Source organism: Hyaena hyaena, unplaced genomic scaffold (genome assembly GCF_003009895.1).
Source record: "Hyaena hyaena isolate Hyena2069 unplaced genomic scaffold, ASM300989v1 scaffold_932, whole genome shotgun sequence".
NCBI lineage: Eukaryota > Metazoa > Chordata > Mammalia > Carnivora > Hyaenidae > Hyaena > Hyaena hyaena.
Genome location: NW_024081563.1, coordinates 139612 through 163245, shown reverse-complemented (window position 1 = coordinate 163245; position 23634 = coordinate 139612). Strand labels below are relative to the sequence as shown.

The 23634-nt window shown below is 40.0% G+C and overlaps 1 protein-coding gene and 1 pseudogene across 6 annotated transcripts in view; one reads left to right on the top strand and one right to left on the bottom strand.

The window, feature by feature from the left end:
- The window catches only part of HUWE1 (HECT, UBA and WWE domain containing E3 ubiquitin protein ligase 1), a 164995-nt gene extending 162437 nt beyond the window's left edge, over positions 1-2558 (bottom strand). For 5 of the 6 annotated variants that reach the window (XM_039221009.1, XM_039221007.1, XM_039221012.1 and 2 more), the window contains exon 1: positions 2062-2114. The gene's annotated coding sequence lies outside the window, so the exon portion shown is untranslated. Of the gene's footprint in view, positions 1-2061; positions 2115-2301 lie in introns of those variants that run through there. The other variant, XM_039221008.1, reaches the window with a different exon arrangement.
- A 2787-nt stretch (positions 2559-5345) lies between these two features.
- On the top strand, positions 5346-16662 carry LOC120222960 (annotated as a pseudogene).
- The last annotated feature ends 6972 nt before the right edge of the window (positions 16663-23634 follow it).

The following is a 23634-nucleotide window of genomic DNA, read 5'->3' as shown; positions in this document are numbered from 1 at the left end:
TTTCCTAAATTCTCTCAAATAGGAATTACCCTGTGCAGGTAAAGCCAAATAGCAGATCCTCACACTAATGTGAGGAACCAAAGAAAGGAGATAGGAGAAAAGCAGTATGAACACTTGAAAACTAGCTGGCAGAAGTTCCCTTGCTTACTGTGTAAAGCACGGCAACAAATTTTATCTTTGGGTGAATAACAGGACAGACTCTCTTTGAAGCAGTGGGAGTAGGCAAGGGATGAGACATCCCTTCTAAAAGGCAGAACACCTGGATGTGGTTCTTGATAGGAATCTTATGGCCAGTGGTCATTTCAAGATAGTGATTTTGCACTAAAATTCCTAGACCAGTAGGTTAACACAGGTGGGAATCCCAGTCAAACATCATGAACCAAAGGAAATAAAATAGTGTGATCCAAAAGGAGGAAAAAACTACAAAAATGATAGGACTGGCCTAGAAATATACCAAAAACTTACAGTTAGAGGAATAAAATACTCTTCTGTCCCAGGTCATAAACCTGCCATATGATACAGATCCTTCTTCCAATCTATTCTTACATCAAGAAAAACCACAATTTATTGTGTGTGTACCGTAAGCTGGACACTTCTAACACCTATAAAGCGCTACTATCCTTATTACACAGATGAAAAAACTGAGAATCTGAAAAGTAATTTTTGCCCAAGGTCGCAAAGATTGATGTGAACCCAAAGCACAGTTATTTCCACCACACCAGGGTGCCTCCCTTGACTGGAGAATGCTGGTGTCTCCTCAGTCTATGCAAGGCAAAGGGAGCCTAAGAGGCTAAGAGAAAACAATGCTGAACATGTAATCTATGAAGAAAACAAATGGTAGGAAATTGTCTACAGTAATGGTGGAATGGGGGAAGGGCAGAAAAATGTACAACAGGGCAATGATTGAGGGTCAGAAGATAATCAAAGCTATTTTATTTTCTAGCACATGGAGGAGGGGAAATGTAGTGGAGCCTGACAGGATGGTATCTTCTAAGGGATTTAAGTCCTGAAAAAAGAACGCGGCGAGGGGAGAGGGATAAAAGAACTGAGAAGCATGTTAGGAGGTAGTCAGCAGCAAAGACAGAGGTCCACAGATCAAGAGGACTCAGGAACTCGGAGCAAGGCAGGGAAAAGGGGCGGTTCCTGAGCTTGCAATTAGGGGCTGCAGGGGATAGAGGACAAAAAGTTGGTTTATTGGAGGATTATCCTCTACCGCCTTTCCTTTAGGTTTGGGGGCGGCGGCGAGGAGCGTTATGGGGAAGGAAAGGCTAACATCCCCAAGACAGGTGATCTGCAATCACCAATCCATTCACTGTTCCATCTAAGAGTTAAGAGTGGTCAAGCAGCCTGCAAAGTTGCAGAAATCAGTGTCCTATACTAGAATCAGGGTCATATACATGTGAAGACCTGGGGAAACGGAAGGCTACTGTATAGTTCCATCTACAAAGATGGAGTAAATGCAAGGAATGGGAAAGGCTCTACTCAACGCTTGCGTCAAGAGAACCAATGGAAGACAAGACAGGCTAGAGGACTTGGCTAAGCTTTTCCTTAGCAGTGATGGGGTAGGGGTGACAAGGAAAAGCCTAGACTGCCCCTCTTAAATACAAGCCTCAAATATCCATGTGGATGAGGACAGAATTAAGGGGAAAGGGGAAGGAGTACGTCAGAGACACCAATGCTAGACCCCTAAATCTTAGTTCAAACCAAGGCAGTTGGGTAAGTAGAACCCACCTCAACTCAAGAAAAACCAGGGGATTCATTTGGGCCGCTGAAGGGGCGGAGAACAGAGGCAGGCCCGAAAAAAGGTAGTGGAAAGAAAACCAGTCGTCGTAGGTTGGTCCCCTTTCCCCCACCACCCAATCTAACCCCCAATCCCAGTCCCTAACTAACTCCAGGACTCCCGCCCCCCCACCCTTCCCAACCCGCCCACTGCAGTGGTGACAACGGAGGCGTTAACCGATTGGTGGGGCAAAGGCGGGCCCACACGCGACTGAGGCCCGGGAAATGGTGTCGCCTCAACCGAACTGAGACGGCGTAGCTTTCGCCTCAAGTTTGGCTTACCGGCACCTCGGTGTTTCCCCAACCTTCACCTCCTTAACGTCGGGTGCCTGAGAAGCGTCACAAACGCGGACAGCCAACACTTCAGTCTCGGGTCCTGGCCGGACAGACATCATCTTCCGCCGCCATCTTAACAGCAGGCAGACCGACCCTAGTCACTGCCCCCCCACCCCCACCCCAAGCTACCTCCGCCACCGCCAACAGATCCCACGAGGACGTAAACCCGCTCGCGCGAGAACTCACCGGGTAAGAACAGCACAAGCAGAAGACGCTACCGCCGCCTCCGCGGCTACTGCAGTCCGCAGACTACCCGCGGCCGCCTCCGCGCGATCCCGCGAGAACCTCTTACCGGACGGGAAAAGCCGGAGCCCAGCCCTTCCCAGACCCCTCCTCCCACCAAAGCCGAAGTCGTTACTGCTCCTCTCTCATCCTACGCGAAGCGAAAAGAAAATGACGCACAACCTCACGAAGCACCGAGGGGCGGAGCCAATTTGCCGCCGCCGCCGGCTCCCGCATGCGCCAAGAGAACTATCGCGATATTACGTTTTCGTCTCTGCGAGACCTTCGAATTCACCGCAGGATGCCGCCCGCGCCTCGCCTTTAGGAAACACGAGATCTCGCGAGACCTATTGCACGCTCCTAAAAAGGAGAGAGGCGGGGCTTCATGAAAATGACTGGGAGTTTTTCGGGGGGAAGGGAGGAACCTCCCGTCCTGCAGGGATCTCGCCTACCACGAGGTTTCCGACCCACTGCGGAGCTGGCTGCCAAACCTCGCGATGACACAGCTCAGCGCCAAATCTCGGCCATGTCCTGAAAACTGCCTCCGCCCCCGATCTAAGGTGTCTAGAGCCTGGTGCTTGAGGAAAATTTAAAAAGTCAACCTGTTTATTCTCATGCTCCCGGGCAGAGCTGTGCCAATTAGCCAAACTGCATTCTGGAAGAGGAGCAATGGGTCCCCCCATTGTTACCTGCCTCCAGTAATCACATATTATCCTGGACTAACACATGAAAGACGTTCAGTCTCACAATAAGCTCGCAAATGCAAATGAAAACAATGACATAACATTTTTTGCCCATTAGATCGGGGAAAAAATTTTCAAGACCTAATAACCACACTCCTTCCATCGCCGCACTGCAGGCTAACCTGAATCCATCTTAATATAACGAAAGGCTCATATCGTTAGTTCTAGCTCTAAAGCCACTTAATTTTTAACTCCTGACGCTTTACCTTGGCATAACCAAAAGATCCAATAAAGTGGTTTTCTCCAAACAAAGGAGTCTGCCCTCAAAGGAAAATTCAAGCTGGGGCGGAGGGGGGGGGGTGAGTTCTTGCAGTTTTTAATATGGCAGTTTTTCCACGTCTAGCCAACAATGTTTCTCCAATAAATCTTGGATCTAATCTGGCTCGATTTGTGGGCTTTTCCTATTCTAATGCATTGTTCTGTCCATTCTAATTTAAATACTGTTCCTTTACAGAACATTTTAATAGCTGGTAGTACAAATACCCCCATCTTTACTTATCTTTTAAAATATCTTCTCGGTTATTCTTAGCCATCTTTTTTTCTGGATGAACTTTAGAATCATATTAAGTTCCAAAAACTTGGCATATTTATTGAAATTCCACCAATTGTATAACTCAACATAGGAAAAATGGGCATCACTACAAAACTGAGCCTTCTTACTGAGAAGCACGGTATCCCTTCTCCATGTATGCAAACATTCTTTTATTACATACCTCAATAAAGTTTTGTAGTTTACTTCTAGGGTTTTTTTTTCCGTTTTTCTTGCTACTGCGAATGGGGTTTTTAATATTAAATTTCCACAATGCTTACTGCTTATAGATATTTTATAGTTGCCTACTTTTGTAATAGGGAAAATAAAAAATAGGTTCAATTTCACTGGTAATCAGGGAGATGCAAATAAAAACAATGACATACCATTTTTTGCGCTTCAAATGGGCCCAAATTACAAAGATTGATAATAATTCATGTTGGCACAACTGTGGGAAATGGGCAATATTGCACAACATTGGAGAGTGTAAATCACTATAGCCTTTTGGTAAGGCATTTTGGACAAATCTATCAGAATTCAAAATGCATATACACTTTGAGCAGCAATTACTCTTCTAAGAATTTCTCCTACGGAAATACTCATACATGTGCACGAAATGTATATATACAAACCCATTCATTATAGCGTTGCTTGTAATAGTCCCCTTCCCCCTCCAAAGGAACACCAGCTAATGTACACCAATCGGAAAATGGTTAAATAAACTGTAGTACAATCATACAATGCAGCTGTTTATAAATGAGATAAATTTAGAGTGTCTGATATATGAAGCTACAAGACACATTAAGTTTTTAAAAAGCAATTAACCGAAATGAATGTGCGCGCGCGCTTGTGTGTGTGTGTGTGTGTGTGTGTGTAGTACCATTTAGATATCAAAACATACATACAACGCCTAGTAGCCGCGAAGCCTGCCTACCCCTCACCTTCCCCCTCCTCTGAGGCCGCCTTCCGAGAACCCGTGAGAGAAACGCTGAAGGCCCGGCCTCTACTCCCTCTCTAGAGCCACTTGGCCAAGGCTAATGCCGGTACCTCGCATCCCCACTGTCAGCACTGTCAGCCGCTCTCCCGCCGCGCTGCCTGCCGCTGCCCGGCTGCCCCTGAAGATGCGGCTAGCTTTTGGCTGGCGCCGGCTGAGGCCTGGGGGAGGGGAGAGAAGGCGGGGTTGAGGGAGGGCTGGGCAGGCCGCCGGGCCCCTCACCAGCCTCCCTGGCTGGCTCCCCAAGGCCGCCACCTCCGCGACTCCTCGCAGGGTCCCGTGGGAACAACACTCCGCGAGGAGCCGAGGACGGCCTCGCGAGCAGAGCCCGCCCCCCAACCCGGAGGAAAGACGCTTACCTCGGTGGCAGTAGCTCCGCGGAGCCCGCGAGAGCGTGCCCAGTCCGCGGCCCTGCTTCAGCCCTGCTCCCCTCGCTCGCCCTCCGCGCAAAACCTACCCCTCCGGCTCTCCTCACACCCGATCTGAGGCTCCACCCCCCGCTTGAGAAGCCCCGCCCCTGCCCCTCGGGAGGGCACTCCTTCCGCGGTGGAGCAGAGTCCCCTACAGGGGACTGCGCCTGAGCTGTTCCCGGTCCAACATATCCAATGGTAGAGGATAGTAGAGTCGCTAAGGAATTGGGATCTGATTCGAGGCACGATGGGAGCCGCTAAAGGGTGACGTGATTTGATTTGATTTGATTTACGTTTAAAAATTAACAATCTCTCCAGCCGCCTTGTGAAGAATGGGGGGCAAGAAGGCAAGCAGGGACACGGTGTGGAGGGCTGGAGACCAGGGGGACGCCGACCACAGTGAATTACGCCCCCCTCCGCCCCCCGCCAGGCAAACCCTTAGAACACGTACTGTAGGCACATAGTAAGCTCCAAATAAATATCCCCTTTATTGTTCTCCTTGGTATTATGTGGGGTGGTTGTGCGACTGGCAAAGAGTTTATAGAGGATCTGCACCTGTGAATGAATAGGAATTAAAAAGGACCTGGTAGGAGATACCTCTATTAACCGCGCTTCATCTGGGTTGCAGAATGAGATTAGAAGGTGAGAAGAGAGGGGAGCTTTGAATCGGAACTTTAGGTACTTCGGTAAGGTTTGAATTTTTTTAAAGCATGTATTAACTTAGTATTTTAAAGTATAAAGACAAAAGGCTCCATCCAAGGTAATTTTGAGACATAGAGGAAATAAAAACTATAATTATACCTTCCGGTTCTAATTCTAACCCTCCAGAACAGTGGTTCATGCCTCGAATTGAGAGTCTGATGAATGGATCCTCTGCCCGCCAAATAAATATTTATACATAAAATTTTGTGTATGAGCTCTGCTTTATGGAGGCCCCTTTTGAGAGAGGTTGATCCATTAAATATTTAATGGGTGAATGTTACTCCATTGTAATATTAATTATTTAACCAGGACTCCATGTTTAGGTTTTTTAATTTAAAAAAATACAGACATGAACTTTGAAGTAACTAAATATGTGCATATTTCTAAGATTTTTCTCAAGGAGAAATTTGTAAAAGTGGAATCGATAGGGTCAAAAGGTCACTTCTCCCAAAAACACATGACAGGCTTTTCAAAACAATTTTAACAATATACAGTCCCGCCAGGAATATATGAGAATTCCAATTTATTTGGATATTCCAATATCCTCATCAATACTGCTTATAGTCTTCAAAAAACCTTTTAATTTAGTAAGGCCTTTGACTCTAATTCCAATCTCCTACAGCATCTGCATTAATTCTAATAATCCATGGGCTCTATGCCCAATTCTAACCCCTACATTTCTATTGTTAATTCCGAGGCCCCATAAAGTCTAGTTTTCCAACTCCTAATTCTAAAATCCCACTTACCCCACAATCCTTGTTATAATTTCAATCTGCAGCATCCTTTAGTTCTCTTACCAGTTCCAATCCTTTTATAGTCTTAATTCCAACGAGCATCCCCTTACACACACACACACACACACACACACACACTTCTATTTTTCTTATTGTAGAATATTTAGAAAATATATGAAAGCATAAAGAAAATACCAAAAGATAAAAAACTTGTAATCCCACCACTTAGAGAGGACCGCTATTAATGCTTTAGTTTTGTCCTCCTTGCCTTTTACTATGAATTATGTATGTATTTATAGTTTTAAACAAAATATAGCAGGCTATTATTTAATAACCTAGTAAATATTTTCCATGTAATGAAATATTGTCTATAACATTTTATTTTATTTGATAACATCATTTTAATGGCAAGATGAAACATTCCTTTCTTTAGCTTTGTTTTGGTTCTTTTTTCATTTTACAAAGGTTTTCCTAACTACACATGATTGAATACATTATTGCAAAACATTTAACACAGATAAGTTTAAAGTTCCTCTTAGATTCAAATGATATAAATGACATCCTATTTTATGTATTGTTCTATTCATTGCTTTGTTCACTTTCTGTGGCTTGAAGATCTTTCCATGTCAGTGTATATAAACCTACCTCAATTATTTTATGTACTGCATAGTATTCCATTGAATGAGCGTACTACAGTCATCTGATATAGTTGCCTATTGATAAATATATATTGTTTTCAATTTTTTACTATTAGAGTGCTGTTTTTCTTACTATTGCAGTGCTGCAGTGAAAATCCTTGTACATTTTTTGTGCATATGCTAAAATATTTCTGTAAGACAAATATGGAAAAGCAAAATAAGTATCTCAAAGACAGCACATTTTGAAATTTTAATATTTAATATTTAATGCCAAATTGCCATGTAGAATGACTCAGTACACCTCCACCAGCAGTGAATAATAATAACCATTCCCCTTAATTTTTATCCACACTCAATATTAACCAATTGTTTGAATATTTTCCCGATACAATGGGTGAAAAATGTCTTATTATTTGTGTTTCCCTGATTGTCAGTGAGGTTAAGGGACAGTTTCATATGTTGGTTGGCTACTTGCTTGTGTTGTTTCATGACTTGCCTGTTTATATCCTTTATCTGTTTTCCAGTTGGATTATTTGGCTTCTTGTTATTGAATTATGTAGTCTGGATATAAATCTCTGTTACGTGTGCTCGCTTGGCAGCACATATACTAAATCTTTGTTACATTTGTGGGAAATGTTTCACAGACCTCTGCTTATTTTTAAACTTTACTCACTCGTGGGGTCTTTTTGGGTATAAAATGTTTTAAAGGATTGGTGTATTCAGATTTATCAGTCATTTCTTTTATGGCTTTTGAATTTTGAATCTTGCATGAGAAGGCTTTTCTACTCCAAGATTAGAAACATTATTCTGTATTTCCTTGTAATATTTTTTTTTATTTTAGCTCTTTAATTATCTGGAATTTTTCTGGTAAACATTTTTCTAAGTCATTAAACAAACTAACAATATTATGCTTAATACATGACTATTATTCCCTTGTAATACTAAGTACTTATTAGTATTTTTTATTAGGCCCTAAACATTTATTGAACAGATCATTCTTTTCCCTTTATCAAAAACCAAATTCCTAAGCATAGACATAGGTTTTAATGTAAATAATTAGTTCAATAGTCCTAAAATCCAGACAAGGATCAATACCACACATTTTTAAGCACTTGACCTTTAAATTATTATTTCATATCTGCTAGGCCAAGACCCCCTCTCTTTTCTTCCCCACAAATTTCTTGACTTTTCTTGTGCATTTTCTTTCCCAGATGAATTTTAAAATTAGCTTGTAAAGTTCTATAAGAATTCCTATCTGGCTTCTGTTTGCATAAGTTTATTTCATCAAATGGTTGTAGGATATTAGATTTGACAAACCAGTCTGCTATTGCTGTATAAGCATGTTGTTTCTTTTTTTAATGTTTATTTATTTTGAGAGAGAGCAGGGGAGGGGCAGAGAGAGAGGTAGAACAGGGAATCTCAAGCAGGCTCCACACGACAAGTGCAGAGCCTGACATGGGGCTCGAACCCACAAACCATGAGATCATAACCTGAGCCGAAACGAAGAATCAGACGCTCAACTGACTAAGCCACCCAGGTGTCCCACTCATGTTGTTCCTAATTGTCCACTGTTATAAGTAGTTCTGTAAAGGATATTCAGAAAAATCTTTGCTCACCGCTATGATTATTCAACTACACTAAATTTCAACAAGGCAAAGCATATCCACATTTTAGGGGCCCAGTGTCCTTTGGGAAAGATTTTACCAATTTACATTCCCTTGGAGCATATAGGTGAGTCATTTCCCTATCCTGCTTTCATGACTGGGTCATTAAAGGGTTTTAAACCTTTGAAAATTTGATAGGCTACATATCTCATTGTTTTGCACGTGTAAAGTATTTGTATTTGTTTTCTACTTTTACATAACAAATCACTAAGTATTTAGCAGTTTAAAATAGTAGCTTATTGTCTCACAGTTCTGTGTGTGAGAAGTCTTGGTGAGCTTGGCTGAGTTCTTTGCTTTGGGTCAAACAATGCCAAAATCAAGGTGTCCCTAGACTTGGCTTTTATCTGGAGGCTCTGGGGAAGAATCCATTTCCAAGCTCATTCAAGCTGTTGTCAATATTTAGTAGGACTGAGATCACCATGCTCCCAGCTTCTAGAGGTCACCCACACTTTCTTCTCCTTACTTGTCTCTATCTTTAAGCCAGCAGTAGCATGCTGAGTCCTTCTTTTGCTTAGACTCTCTCTGCCTTTCTCTTCTGCCATGAACCTGAGAAAACTCTCTGCTTTTAAAAAGCTTATTATGCAATCAGATTAAAGCCATTGGGATAAGCCAGAATAATTTCCCCATTTTAAGGGGAACTTTAATTACATCTGCAAAATACCTTTTGGCAGGTAATATATGGTCACAGGTATGATCATATTCACAGTCTGGAAATTAGGATGGGAAATCTGGGGAAGGGAGCATTTTAGGATTCTGCCTACCATAGGTTTATTTTCCCTTTTTCAAACAACTACGTGAATCATTTTGGTCATAAAAGATTTAACTATCAGGAGTACTGAACATGGAGCAAAACATGGAAGATACCTTTCACATATCTCTTCTCACTACCACCTCTATTTGGAAGTAGACCTTTATATATTTTGTGCATAATGGGACATCTTCTTGTAACTGGTCACCCTATCTACCTTCTTTATCAGTTCTAATGGTTTTTATATTCACCCTCTTTGGTTTTAGAGGTAGGTCATGATATCATCTGCAAACAATAATTTCCCCTCTGTATCATATTTATAATTCCTATGTCCATTGACTTGACATATTACATTTTACTGAATTTCTAGAAAAACGTTAAATATAGAGGTAACAGTGGGCATTTTTGTCTTTTTTCCTAGTTTTAATGAAACTTCTAATGTAGTGTTCCCAAAATTTATGTTCTGGATGATAATAGATTTTCATCTATTTCATTATGAACCTTTTCAAAATACAGACAAATTGAAAGAATCTTATAGTAAAACCTGCATACCCACAACATAGATTTTACCAGTAATGTTTTAATACACTTACTTTATCACATAGCTATTGTTGATCTATCCATAAATCAGTCTTATTTTTTGATGCATTTATTTCTTTCTCTTTAACGAGACTATAGAGGTTTTTTCAGTTTTGTTGATATTTTCAAAGGACCATTTCTTGGTTTATTTTCCTATTCTACCATTTTTCCCCACTCTCTACTCGAGAAATAATTATTTTCAGCTTGTATCCTTATTAATATATTCCTCTAATTCTCTCAAGTGTATCTTGCTGCTTTCTTTGTAATGGCTTACATGAAATGTGTGGTTTATTCATTTTCAGTCTTATTTATTTCTAAAAGCATCTAAAGTTAGAACTTTTTTTCTGTGTTTGACCTTAATATGTAGTGCCTTCATTCTCATTAATTTCTAGTCTATAATTTTGGTTTTGATTTATTCTTTGACCACAAGTTATTTAGAAGTGTTATTTGATACTTGAAGTGACTCAACTTTTTTTTCTGATTTTGTGGTTAGAAGTTAGTTGTATTGCACTGTGGTCCAATAATGTGACTTTTATGGTTTCTACTATTGGAAATATATTGTGCTTTCTTTTGTGACTCAGTATATCATCAATTTTTGCAAGTGTTCCATAGACACTGTTTTAAAAAATACACATTATAAGATATAACTTATCTGATTTTCTATTTTCATATATTTTTATGTAATATTGTTTGGTACGGATATTTATGATAAAAAATATTCTTGGTAGATAGTTTCTTTATCAGTATCTTTCTTTATGCTTTTTAAAACTTTTTGCCTTGAATACTAATATTTTTAATGTTAATGCTGTCACTTCTCATATATATCTTTATTGGTTTTTTCTGATTACAGAATGTCAGGCAAACTCATAAATTATTCAAACAGAGTTAACAACTGTTAGTATAATTTATATACTTCCAGATTGTTTTCTCTCTATATATTGATACATATGTGTGTTATAATATAGGACTTTTTAAATCATAAAAAGGGAGAGAATCATGCTATATATGCTTTACAACCTGCTTTATTGACTTAATATATTTTTGAAGTTTTTATTTAAGTTAACTAAAGCTAGTTAACATTATAGTGTAATATTAGTTTCAGGTGTACATTTAGAGATTCAACACTTAACATACAATACCCAGTGCTCACCACAACAAGTGCACTCCTTAATCCCCATCATCTATTTAACCCATCCTTCCACCCACCTCCCTTCTGTTACATTGTTGGTGGGAATGAAAACTGGTGCAGTCAATCTAGAAAACAGTATGGAAGTTCCTCAGAAAGATGAAAATAGAATTACCCTATGATCCCGCAATTACACTACAAGGTAGTCACCCAAAGAACACAAAAATACTAACTCGAAGGAACACATGCACCCCAATGTTTGTAGCAGCATTATTAGCAATAGCCAAATTATGGAAGGATCCCAAATGTCCATTGACTGATGAATGACTGAGTGTATTCTTGACATTCTTTCTATGTCAGTGTGTGCATATATATACCTTATTATTTTAAACTAATCTCTGGAACTGGCATTTGTACAAGTACCTGGCCTATCACTATATTTCTTTTTAATTCAAATATCACTTCAGAGAAGCCTTCCCTGACCCTCCAAACTGGATCAGGACACCCTGTAATACTTGCATAATATTCTTCTATTTTCCTTCATTGGCACCCAGGACAACAGTACAATTGTGTGATTAATCTCTATTCCTTCTCTGCATACACACACCCCCACATATACCCTACACTAAACAGTGATCTTCTTCAGAGCAGCGCCCATGTCTTTTGTGTTTATATTTGTACCCAGCACCTAACATAGTGCCTGGCAATTGTATCTTTTCAATAAATATTTTTTGAAAGACTGAATGAATAAAAATCCCTGTAAGGCAAGCATGATTATACCCATTTTAGTCAACCTGTATGAAATCCCTTGAGAATCCTCAGAAATAAGTAGATGAGATAACACTCAATTATGAGTTTCTTAGTAGGTCAATATTTAAAGGTGTACATTGTTTTTTAATTATTTGCATAGGGTAGATGCTTCTTTGGATTGTTACTGAGTTTTCATCATTATAGAGTACTAAAATAAACATCCTTGTAAACTGCTTTGCACATGTATGTACTTCTGTAAGACGAATGCCTGCAAATGAAATTGCTGCAATGGGTATGCACATTTTACAATTGGATAGATATTGCCAGTTATCCCTCTAAAAGAGATTATACACATCTGTATTCCTAGTACCAAAGTATGAGAATGTTTTTTCCCCATGCCCTTGCCAAAGCTTTGTATTTTCCCTCATTTTATCATTGCTAATCTGATACAAAATGATATGTCATGACTTTCATTTTCATGTTTTTGATGTTTTGGTGAAATTGAACACCTTTTAATTTGTTTCTTAGCCATTTGTGTTCTTCTTTTTTCAAATATGTAGCCTGTTTGTGTTGCTTGCCCAGGTTTTTATTGAATTTAGTATTTTCTTATTGATTTGGAATAGTTGTATTTATATTGTGGTTAATAACACTTTGGGTTCCTGTCACAGATACTTCCCTCAGTTTGTTATTTGTCTTTAAAAAAATTTTTTTTAACATGTATTTGTTATTGAGAAACAGAGAGAGACAGAGCATACAGAGAGAGACAGAACATGAGCAGGGGAGGGGCAGAGAGAGAGGGAGACAGAATTGAAGCAGGCTCCAGTCTCTGAGCTGTCAGCAGAGCCTGATGCGGGGCTCAAACCCATGAACTGTGAGATCATGACCTGAGCCGAAGTTGGATGCTTAGCCAACTGAGCCACCCAGGCGCCCCTGTTATTTGCCTTTTAACCTTGTAAATTTCTTAGAATATACGAATTTAAAATATTTTATATAATCAAATTACTGATTATTTCTCTTTTTTAAATGTTTATTTCTTTTTGATTGAGAGAGAGAGAGAGAGAGCAAGTGGGCAAGGGGTAGAGAGAGAGGGAGACACAAAATCTGAAGCAGGCTCCAGGCTCTGAGCTGTCAGCACAGAGCCCAACACTGGACTTCAACTCACGAGCCATGAGATCATGAGCTAAGCTGAAGTCAGACGCTTAACCGACGGAGCCACCCAGGCACCCCTGGTTATTTCATTTATCATAGCTGGCTTATGTGCTGTACTTTAAAAACCTTTCCCCACCTTAAGATTATAGAATTCTTTCTCTATGTTTTCTTCTAACACCTTTATGCTTTTAATTTTCACCTTTAAATGCATGTCCCATATGGGTTTTATTTTGATGTACAGTATAAATTTAAGTTTCCAACTTTAATTTTTCCCAATAGCTATTCAATTATTTCTATATAATTGTTGAATAGTCAATGTTTTACACATTTATTTGAAATCATACTAATCTCTCAGATATTTTGGAGTCCGTTTCTAGAATCTTCTTTTCCAATGGATAATGATTAAGGGTGCAAGCAATGGAGCCAGACTACCTGGGCTTGTGCCCAGCTCTGCCATTTATAGTTTACACATCTGTAAAATGGGGATAATAGTACCCACATCATAGGGTTGTGATTATAAAAGTTTGTTTATGTACAATAATTGGAACAGTCCCTGGCACATAAGAAATACTAGTATTTTTGTAATATTTATTATTGTAAATTTTTTATTATTGCTTTACCATTTTTCATAGTATATGATCACATCATTTGCATATAATATTTTTGTCACCTTGCTGTAGAATGACTTCAAAGCAATTTTAATAATTTGCAGATGACCTATAACAACTCTATTTATCCTCCACTCTTATATTCCATATGAATTAGGCAGCTCAACTCTAGGCAGTTAGGGATGGAGAGGAGAAGAAAAGAGAGGGGTTGAATAAAACCATCCTTATTCACAGATGACAACCCCAAAATAGCACACACCCAGACACAAACACACACACATGCACACACACCTAGAACTAATAAGTGAATTTAGCAAGGTTGCAGAATACAAGATGAACACACAGACATGGATCACATTTCTGTATATTAGCAATAAACAGTACTATTTATAATAGCTCTAGAAAATGAAATACTTATGGAAAAATCTAACAAAACATGTATAGAATCATGGGGCACCTGGGTGGCTCAATTGGTTAAGTGTCCGACTTAAGAGATGATCTCATGGTCATGATCTCATGGCTCATGAGTTCGAGCCCCACATTGGGCTCTGTGCTGACAGCTCAGAGCCTGGAGGCTGCTTCAGATTCCATGTCTCCCTCTCTCTCTGCCCCTCCCATGCTCATGCTCTGTCTCTCTCTCAAAAAATAAATAACATTAAAAAAAATTAAAGGGATGCCTGGGTGACTCAGTCAGTTAAGTGGCTGACTTCGCCTCAGGTCATGGACTCACGGTTTGTGGGTTTGAGTGCTGCTTTGGGCTCTGTGCTGATGGCTTAGAGCCTGGAGCCTGCTTGGGATTCTGTGTGTCTCTCTCTCTGCCGCTCCACTGTTCATACTCTGTCTCTGTTTGTCTCTCAAAAATAAATAAATGTTAAATTTTTTTTAATTTTTAAAAAAAATGTATAGGATCTATATGCTTAAACCTATAAAATTCTGACAAAAGAAATTTCCAAAGACCTAAATAACTGGAGAAACATGCCATGTTTATGGACTGGAACCGACAAAATATTAAAGATGTCAGTTCTCCCTAAGTTGGCCTATAGATTTACTGCAGTTCCTGTCAAAATCTCAAGATTTTTTGTAAATAGAGTCTTGTATTGAGTCTAAAATTCATATAGAAAGGTAAAAGAAGTAAAGTAACCAAAATAATTTTGAAAAGATTAATAAACGTGGAGGAGTCACACCACCTGATTTTAAGGCTTACTATATAGCAACAGTAATCAAGACAGTGTGGTGTTGGTGAAGGGACAGACATATAGACCAATGCAACATAATAGAGAATTCAGAAATAGACCCACCCAAATATGGTCAATTGATTTGTGACGAAGGTACAAAGAGTCGATGGGGGAAATGATATCAGAACAAATATCAACAAATGATATCAGAACAATTGGAGATCCATATGTAAGAAATGAACTTTGACTAAAACCTCACGCTTAATACAAAAATTAACTCAACATGGATCACATATCTGAATGTAAATCATAAAATTATAAGATTTTTTAAGGAAAATATAGGGATACATCTGGAACTTTCTAATATTGCTGGTGAGGATGGAAAATGCTATAGACACCCTGGAAAACAGGCAACTTATAAAGTTAAATATATACTTACCATATGACCCAGCAATGCCAAGCCTAGGTATTTTCCCTAGAGAAATAAAAACCTGTGTTCACACAAAACCTGTACATAAAATCTTTAAAAGTGTTCTATTCATAATCACCAAAACGTGGAAACAACCCAAATACACTTTAAGGGATGAATGGATAAACTGATACGTCCATCCAATGGAATACTACTCATCAATAAAAAGGAATGAATATGCAAGAACTTGGATGAATCTCAGAAGCATTGCACTTAGTGAAAGAAGATGACTTCAAAATGTTATGTACTGTTTCCTTCCATTTATATGATATTTTTGAAAGGACAAAAATATAGTGATGGAGAAGAGATCAGTGGTTTGGAGTGGGGAGAGGGTGTGACTTCAAAGCAATAGCATGATTGAGTCTTATGGGATGATGGAACTACTCTGTATCCTGATTATGTTGGTGGTTATATGAGTCTCTGCATGTGTTAAAATTCATGGACCTATACACACAAAAATCAAATTTACTGTATATTAATTTAAAATTAAAATACAGCTTCTTCTCTGGGAAAACACCAATTGGTGGATGACGCTGGTCCTGCAGGAGGGTAGGGCCGGGACCACAGAGGTCACGAAGAAAGACCGAGGAGGAGGAGTGGATCCCCGTCACCAAGCTGGGCCACCTGGTGAAGGACATGAAGATCAAGTCTCTGGAGATCTGTTCTCCGTGCCCATCAAGGAATCTGAGATCATTGACTTTTTCCTGGGGGCATCCTTCAAGGACGTTTCAAAGATTATACCTTTGTGAAAGCAGACTTGTGCTGGCCAGCGGACCAGGTTCAAGGCATTTTCTGCCATCGGAGATTACAATGGACACGTCGGTCTGGGTGTTAAGTGCTCCAAGGAGGTAGCCACTGCCATCCGTGGGGCCATCATCCTGCCCAAGCTTTCCATCATCCCCGTGCAGCGAGGCTACTGGGGGAACGAGATCTACAGGCCCCACAGTGCCCCATGCAAGGTGACAGGCCACCATGGCTCTGTGCTAGTGCACCTCATCCCTGCCCACAGAGGGACTGGCATTGTCTCAGCCCCTGTGCCCAAAAAGCTGCTGCTGACAGCTGGTATTGATGACTGCTATGCCTCAGCCAGGGGCTGCACTGCCACCGTGAGCAATTTTGCCAAGGCCACTTTTGACACTATTTCCAAGACCTACAGCTATCTCAGTTCTGACCTTTGGAAAGAGACTGTGTTCACCAAGTCTCCCTATCAGGAATTCACTGACCATCTTGTAAAGACCCACAACAGAGTCTTCGTGCAGGGGAACCAGGCTCCAGCTGGGGCCACCACACAGTTTTGTACAAGATAAATAAAGTGAATGAAAGTTTGAAAAAAAAATAAATTAAAATACAGAAAAATGAAGCTAGATTTAGAATGACACCTGGTATATCTGATGGATCAGTACATAATTGCAGCTTTGTTCAACCATTTTTATCCTTGCCATCCTGTTCCACTGTCCTCAGCCTGTTGGTGCTTCACCTTATGACCCCAGAATGGCTGCAGCTACTCAGGCATCACATGGTCATACACTAACATCAACAGTCTGGAAGAAAGATTATAAAAGTCATGTGTCCCTTATTAAGACCAAGAGAAACTTTTCCCAGGCATCCCCAGTAAACATACCCTCTTGTCCATGTTTCTTGTCCATGTCCAAACCAATCATTTGGCAAGGGAACTATAATAACCATAATTAGTTAGATCATACCAATGCCACTCATAGACTGGTCCCTGGGCTGGTGCTAGTCTACAAACTGTTGGTTACAAGTCAAAGACAAACTAAGTGCAGCAATTGAGATTACACATGTATAAAGTTTTATAACAAGTTGACTGAGTAATTGTGATGTCTTTCGAATGTAATAAAAATTGGGGGCTGACATTTTGTAGGTCTTCTTTTGAGATCCCAGCTCCTGTGAAGTCTAGGGTTGCCCTAAATATCAACAGAAATGGGGATGTATCAGGGAGGGAGAAACTGGATGGCCCTTGGGTAGGGTACCAACAATGTAGGACATGAAAAACTGATGATGCGAATGGTGTCACTCCTAAAAACCCTGGAAAATTCCATAGTATATTGCCATACAGGCCTACCTCAAGAAGCAAGAACAATCTCAAATAAATAATCTAACCTTACATCTAAAGGAGCTAGAAATAGAACAACAAATGAAGCCTAAAGCCAGCAGAAGAAGGAAATAAAAAAGATTAGAGCAGAAATAAATGATATAGAAACTAAAACAAACAAAAAAAGTAGAGCAGATCAATGGAACCAGGAGCTGGTTCATTGAAAAAATTAATAAAACTGATAAACCCCTAGTCAGACTTATCAAAAACAAAAGAGAAAGGTCCCAAATAAATAAAGTCACAAATGAGAGAGGAGAAATAAGAACCAACACCACAGAAATATGAACAATTATAATATTATGAAAAATCTATATGCCAACAAATCATATATGTCCTGTGAGAAATGGACAAATTCCTAGACACATACAAACTATCAAAACTGAAACAGGAAGAAATAGAAAACTTGAACAGACTGATAACCAGTAAAGAAACTGGTAATCAAAAATCAAAAATTGGTAATCAAAAATTAGTAATCAAAAATCTCCTAACAAACAAAAGTCCAAGGCCAGATGTCTTCACAGGGAAATTCTACGAAACATTTAAAGAAGAATTAATACCTATCCTTTCAACCTATTGCAAAAAATGGACAAGGAAGGAAAAATTCCAAACTCATTCTATGAGGCCAGTATTACCCTGATTCCAAAACCAGACAAGGATCCACTAAAAATGAGAACTACAGGCCAATCTCTCTAAAGAACATAGATGCAAAAATTCTCAACAAAATACTAGCAAATCAAATCCAACAGTACATTAAAAGAATCATTCACCATGATCAAGTGGTATTTGTTCCTGGGCTGCAGGGGTGGTTCAATATTCACAAATCAGTCAATGTGATACACTACATTAATAAAAGAAAGGATAAGAACCATATGATTCTCTCAATAGATGCAGAAAAAGCATTTGAAAAGTACAACATCCATTCATGATAAAAACCCTCAACAAAGTAGCAATAGAGGGAATATACCCCGACATAATAAAGGCCATATATGAAAAACACACAGCTAATATCATCCTCAGTGGGGGAAAAAACAGAGCTTTTCCTCTGAAGTTAGGAACAAGACAGGGTGTCCACTGTCCCCCTTGTTATTTAACATAGTGCTGGAAGTCCTAGACACAGCAATAAGACAACACAAAGAAATGAAGTCCTCCAAATCGGATGGAAGAAGTCAAACTTTCACTACTTACAGACTACATGATACTCTATATAGAAAACCCAAAAGACTCCACCAAAAAATTGCTAAAACTGATACATGAATTCAGTAAAGTTGCAAGATACAAAACCAAGGTACAAAAATCTGTTGCATTTCTATACACCAATAATGAACTAGCAGAAAGAGAAATTAAGGAATCAGTCCCACTTACAACTGCACTAAAAACCATAACATACCTGGCAATAAACCTAAACAAAGAAGTGAAAGATCTGTAGTCTGAAACCTATAAAGCACTGATGAAAGAAATTGAAGATGTCGAAAAGAAATGGAAAGACATTCCATGCTTATGGCTTGAAAGAATATTGTCAAAATGACTATATTACCCAAAACAATCTACACATTTAATGTAATCCCTATTAATCACCAGCATTTTTCACAGAGCTAAAACAAACAAACCTAACATTTGTATGGAATCACAAAAGACACTGAACAGCCAAAGCAATCTTGAAAAAGAAAAACAAAGCTGGAAACATCACGATTTCTGACTTCAAGTATATTACAAAGTTGTAGTGATCGAGGCTATATGGTACTAGCACAAAAACAGACATATAGGTCAATAGAACAGAATAAAAAACCCAGAAATGAACCCACAACTATATAATCAATTAATCTTCAACGAAGTAGAAAAGAACATGCATTGGGAAAAAGTCTCTTCAACAAATGGTGTTGGGAAAACTAGACAGCAATATGCAAAAGAATGAAACTGGACCACTTTCTTACACCATGCAGAAAAATAAATTCAAAATGGATGAAAATCCTAAATACGAAATTGGAAACCATGAGAATTCTAGAAGAGAATATAGGTAGCAACCTCTTTGACCTCAGTTGTAGTAACTCCTACTAGATATGTCTCTGGAGGCAAGGGAAACAAAAGCAAAAATAAATCATTGGGACTTCATCAAAATAAAAATCTTCTGCACAGCAAAGGAAACAATAAAACTAAAAGGCAACTCAGAAAGTGGGAGAAAATATTTGCAAATGGGAGAAAATATTTACATATCTGATAAAGGGTTAGCATACAAAATATATAAAGGACCTATACAACTCAACACCCAAAAAACAATCCATTGAAGAAATGGGCAGAAGACATGAATAGACATTTTTCCAAAGAAGGCATACAGATGACTAACAGACACATGAAAAGATGCTCAACATCACTCATCATCAAGGTAATACAAATGAAAACTACAATGAAATATTACCTCACACCAGTCAGAATGGCTAAAATTAACATCGGAAACAACAGGTGTTGACGAGGATATGGAGAAAGGGGAACACTTTTACACTGTTAGGGGGAATGCAAACTGGTTCCAGCTACTCTGGAAACAGTATAGAGATTCCTCAAAAAGTTAACAATAGAACTACCCTATGATCCAGCAATTGCACTGCTAGGTAGTTACCCAAAAACCACAAAAATACTAATTCGAAGGGATACATGCACCCTGATGTTTATAGCATCATGTATAGTAGCCAAATTATGGAAAGAACCCAAATACCCTTTGATGAATGGATAAAAAACATGTGGTATGCATACATACATACACACACACACACACACACACACACACACACACACAATGGAATATAACTCACCCATAAAAAAGAATGAAATCCTGCCATTTGCAGTGACATGGGGTGAAGCTAGAGAGTATTATGCTACGTGAAAGTCAGTCAAAGACAAATATCATATGGTTTCACTCATATGTGGAATTTAAGAAACAATACATATGAACATGGTGGTAGGGGAAGAGAGGAAAACCAAGAAATAGACTCTCAACTATAGAGAACAAACTGATGGTTACCAGAGGGGAAGTGGGTGGGGGGATGGGTGAAATAGGTGATGGGCATTAAGAAGGGGACTTGTTGTAATGAGCACCGGGTGTTGTATGGAAGTGTTCAATCACTAGATTCTATACCTGAAACTCATATTACACTATATATTAACTAACTGGAATTTAAATGAAAACTTGAGGAAAAAAACCTGGAAAATTCCAGACAAAAACATAATTTGGTTGCACTACTGTGGAGCAGGCTCTCCTTTTGGCTTCACCTGCACACTCACCTGCAGTGCTACCACTCCCAGTGGGTAGAGTCTCAAGCAGTCGAGTGGAGTTGCGCTTCTCCTGAGAAGACACACCTCAAAACCTGTTTCCCAGCTGGCCCAACATAACCTGTATTTTTTCTGATACCAGAGAGTGCTCCGTAGAAGGTTATAATTGGCCTACATCTGCCATTCTTGCTCACAACAACAAAAACAAAAGAGCAAAAAGCTCCACTAGACATGCCAAATGAGGCACATCCAGTCAGCTGACTTCAGGGACTGACTCCATAGCCTGTGACAGAGGCTTTCAAACTTCTTTGTGCTCAATTTACAGAATAAGAAACATATGTGACATCATAATTCAGTACATGCATGCACACACACACACACACACACACACACACATCTGAAACCACTGTTTCACAAAACAGTATTTACTGTGTGTAATGCACTCTGTTGTTTAAAATATTGTATTCAGGGGTGCCTGGGCGGCTCAGTTGGTTAAGGGTGCAACTTCAGCTCCAGTCACACACACACACACACACATCTGAAACCACTGTTTCACAAAACAGTATTTACTGTGTGTAATGCACTCTGTTGTTTAAAATATTGTATTCAGGGGTGCCTGGGCGGCTCAGTTGGTTAAGGGTGCAACTTCAGCTCCAGTCATGACCTCACAGTAGTCGTGTTTTTTTTTTTTAATGTTTTATTTATTTTTGAGACAGAGACAGAGCATGAGAAGGGGAGGGGGAGGGACAGAGAGAAGAGGAGACACAGAATATGAAGCAGGCTCTAGGCTCTGAGCTGTCAGCACAGAGCCCAACACGGGGCTCGAACCCACGAACGTGAGATCATGACCTGAGCCAAAGTCAGACACTTAACCGACTGAGCCACCCAGGTGCCCCATGACCTCACAGTTCTTAAGTTTGAGCCCCACGTCAGGCTCTCTGCTGTCAGCCAAGAGCTCACTTCAGATCCTCTGTCCCCCTCGCTCTCTGCCCCCTCTCTCTCTCTGCCCCCCCTCTGCCTCTCCCCCACTTGCATTCTCTCTCTCTCGCTGTCTTGCTCGCTCGCTCGTTCGCTCTCTCTCAAAAATAAACATTTTAAAAAATTATAAAATATTGTCTACACTTTTTTTTTGTTTTAAAAAATGCTAATCGGGGTGCCTGAGTGGCTCAGTCGGTTAAGTGTCAACTTCAACTCAGGTCATGATCTCAGGTTATGATCTTGTGGTTCGTGGGTTTGAGACCTGCATGGGGCTCTGTGTTAACAGTTCAGCTCATAACCTGGGGCCAGCTTCAGATTCTATGTCTCCCTGTCCCTCTCTCTCTCTGCCCCTCCCCCACTTGCACTCTGTCTCTCTCTCTCAAAAATAAATATTTAAAAAAAATTGAATACCGATCTTGTCCCACTAAATTAATTGCATAGCCTGCCAATGAATTACAACCTGCAGTTGGAAAGAAGTGGCCTGAAGGGTGGAGACGTAATGGTTCTTAATTCCAGAGGCCTTTAGAGTAGCCACCATTAGCTCTATGTGGGATGTTGTGGCTCCCTCTGTACCTACTACCAAGACTTGAGTCCTAACCCAGGACAATGCTTCAGCAACCTTATCTTTTTCCTCATAAACTTCCCTGACCTCAGAGCTCTGGCCTCCTAAATCAGCTGCCTTAGCAGTGAGAGGGCCAGAGGCCCTCCAGGCTGTTCATGGAGACTGAGTTGCCCTAGCAACACTTGGCTGTAATTGACTCCCGCTGTCACCTGCTCCAGCCTAGCCTGCTTCTCCACACTGCGGGCTGTGGCCCCCTTTTCTCCTGCTTTTCATAACAATTTCTTCATCCTCGTTACATAGACAGATGTCTTCTCATCCCTCCCCCTCCTGATGGATGGTCAGATTCTTGGCACACACCTCCCTGGCACTCTCTACATTGCCAAATATTCACTCTGACATGATTAAACACTCCCAGAGATGGGTGATTTGCATTTCTTTCAGATCACAAACAATCGCTAATGCTGGTCAATTTAAATCTGAGATCACAAGCCCAAATGTAGGCAGGTCACACAAAAGCCTAGGTGGGGCACAGTCCTTGCTAAAAGAAGCAGCAGGGGCTACTATGTCCAGCTGATTTTGCCAAACAGAAACGCACATTCGCTTGGCCAGAATCTTTCAACTTTTCCAGAGAAGCCATAAAATCTGGGTTTTTATAGGAGCTCTACCAATTTGTATGTGCTGACAAGTAATTTTAAAAATAACTTTTTAGGGGTGCCTGGATGGCTTAGGCAGTTAAGCATCCAACTCTTGATTTCAGCTTAGGTCCTGATCTCACAGTTCGTGAGTTCGAGCCCTGCATTGGGCTCTGCGCTGGCAGTGTGCAGTCTGCTTGGGATTCCCTCTCTCCTCTCTCTGCCCCTCACCCCCTCATGTGCACGTGCACGTGTGCTCTCTCTCAAAATAAATAAACTTTAAAAAAAATCTTAAAATTCTTACAGGCCAAATCAAGCACATCTGTGGACTGGATCTGTTCAGCAGGCTACCATTTTGCAAGCTCTGTTTTAAGCTCTCTTTTATCCTCTCTCTTGCATTTGGACTTCATGTCTTCTACCATCTGGGGCAAAAAAAAAAAAAAACAAACCACCAATAACTGGGCTTAAATTAGTTCTAAAGTTTTCTCCCTCCCATATGGCCACAGTAATCAGGCAAGACTCTTAAGAGATCTTCGTGGAGCGAAACCAGTACATTCCAGTGTTTCTACTGGACACTGGAGTACCCATTTCTACACATTACTGCATTCTGGTTTGTTCCAGTCATGCAATGAGCATGTAAGGCTGGCCAATGGAGAAAGCCCTGGCTTTGTGGGGAAGGAGCCCTTCTCTTGGTTCTTTCCCTTTGACCATATTTATTAGTTATGTGATGTTT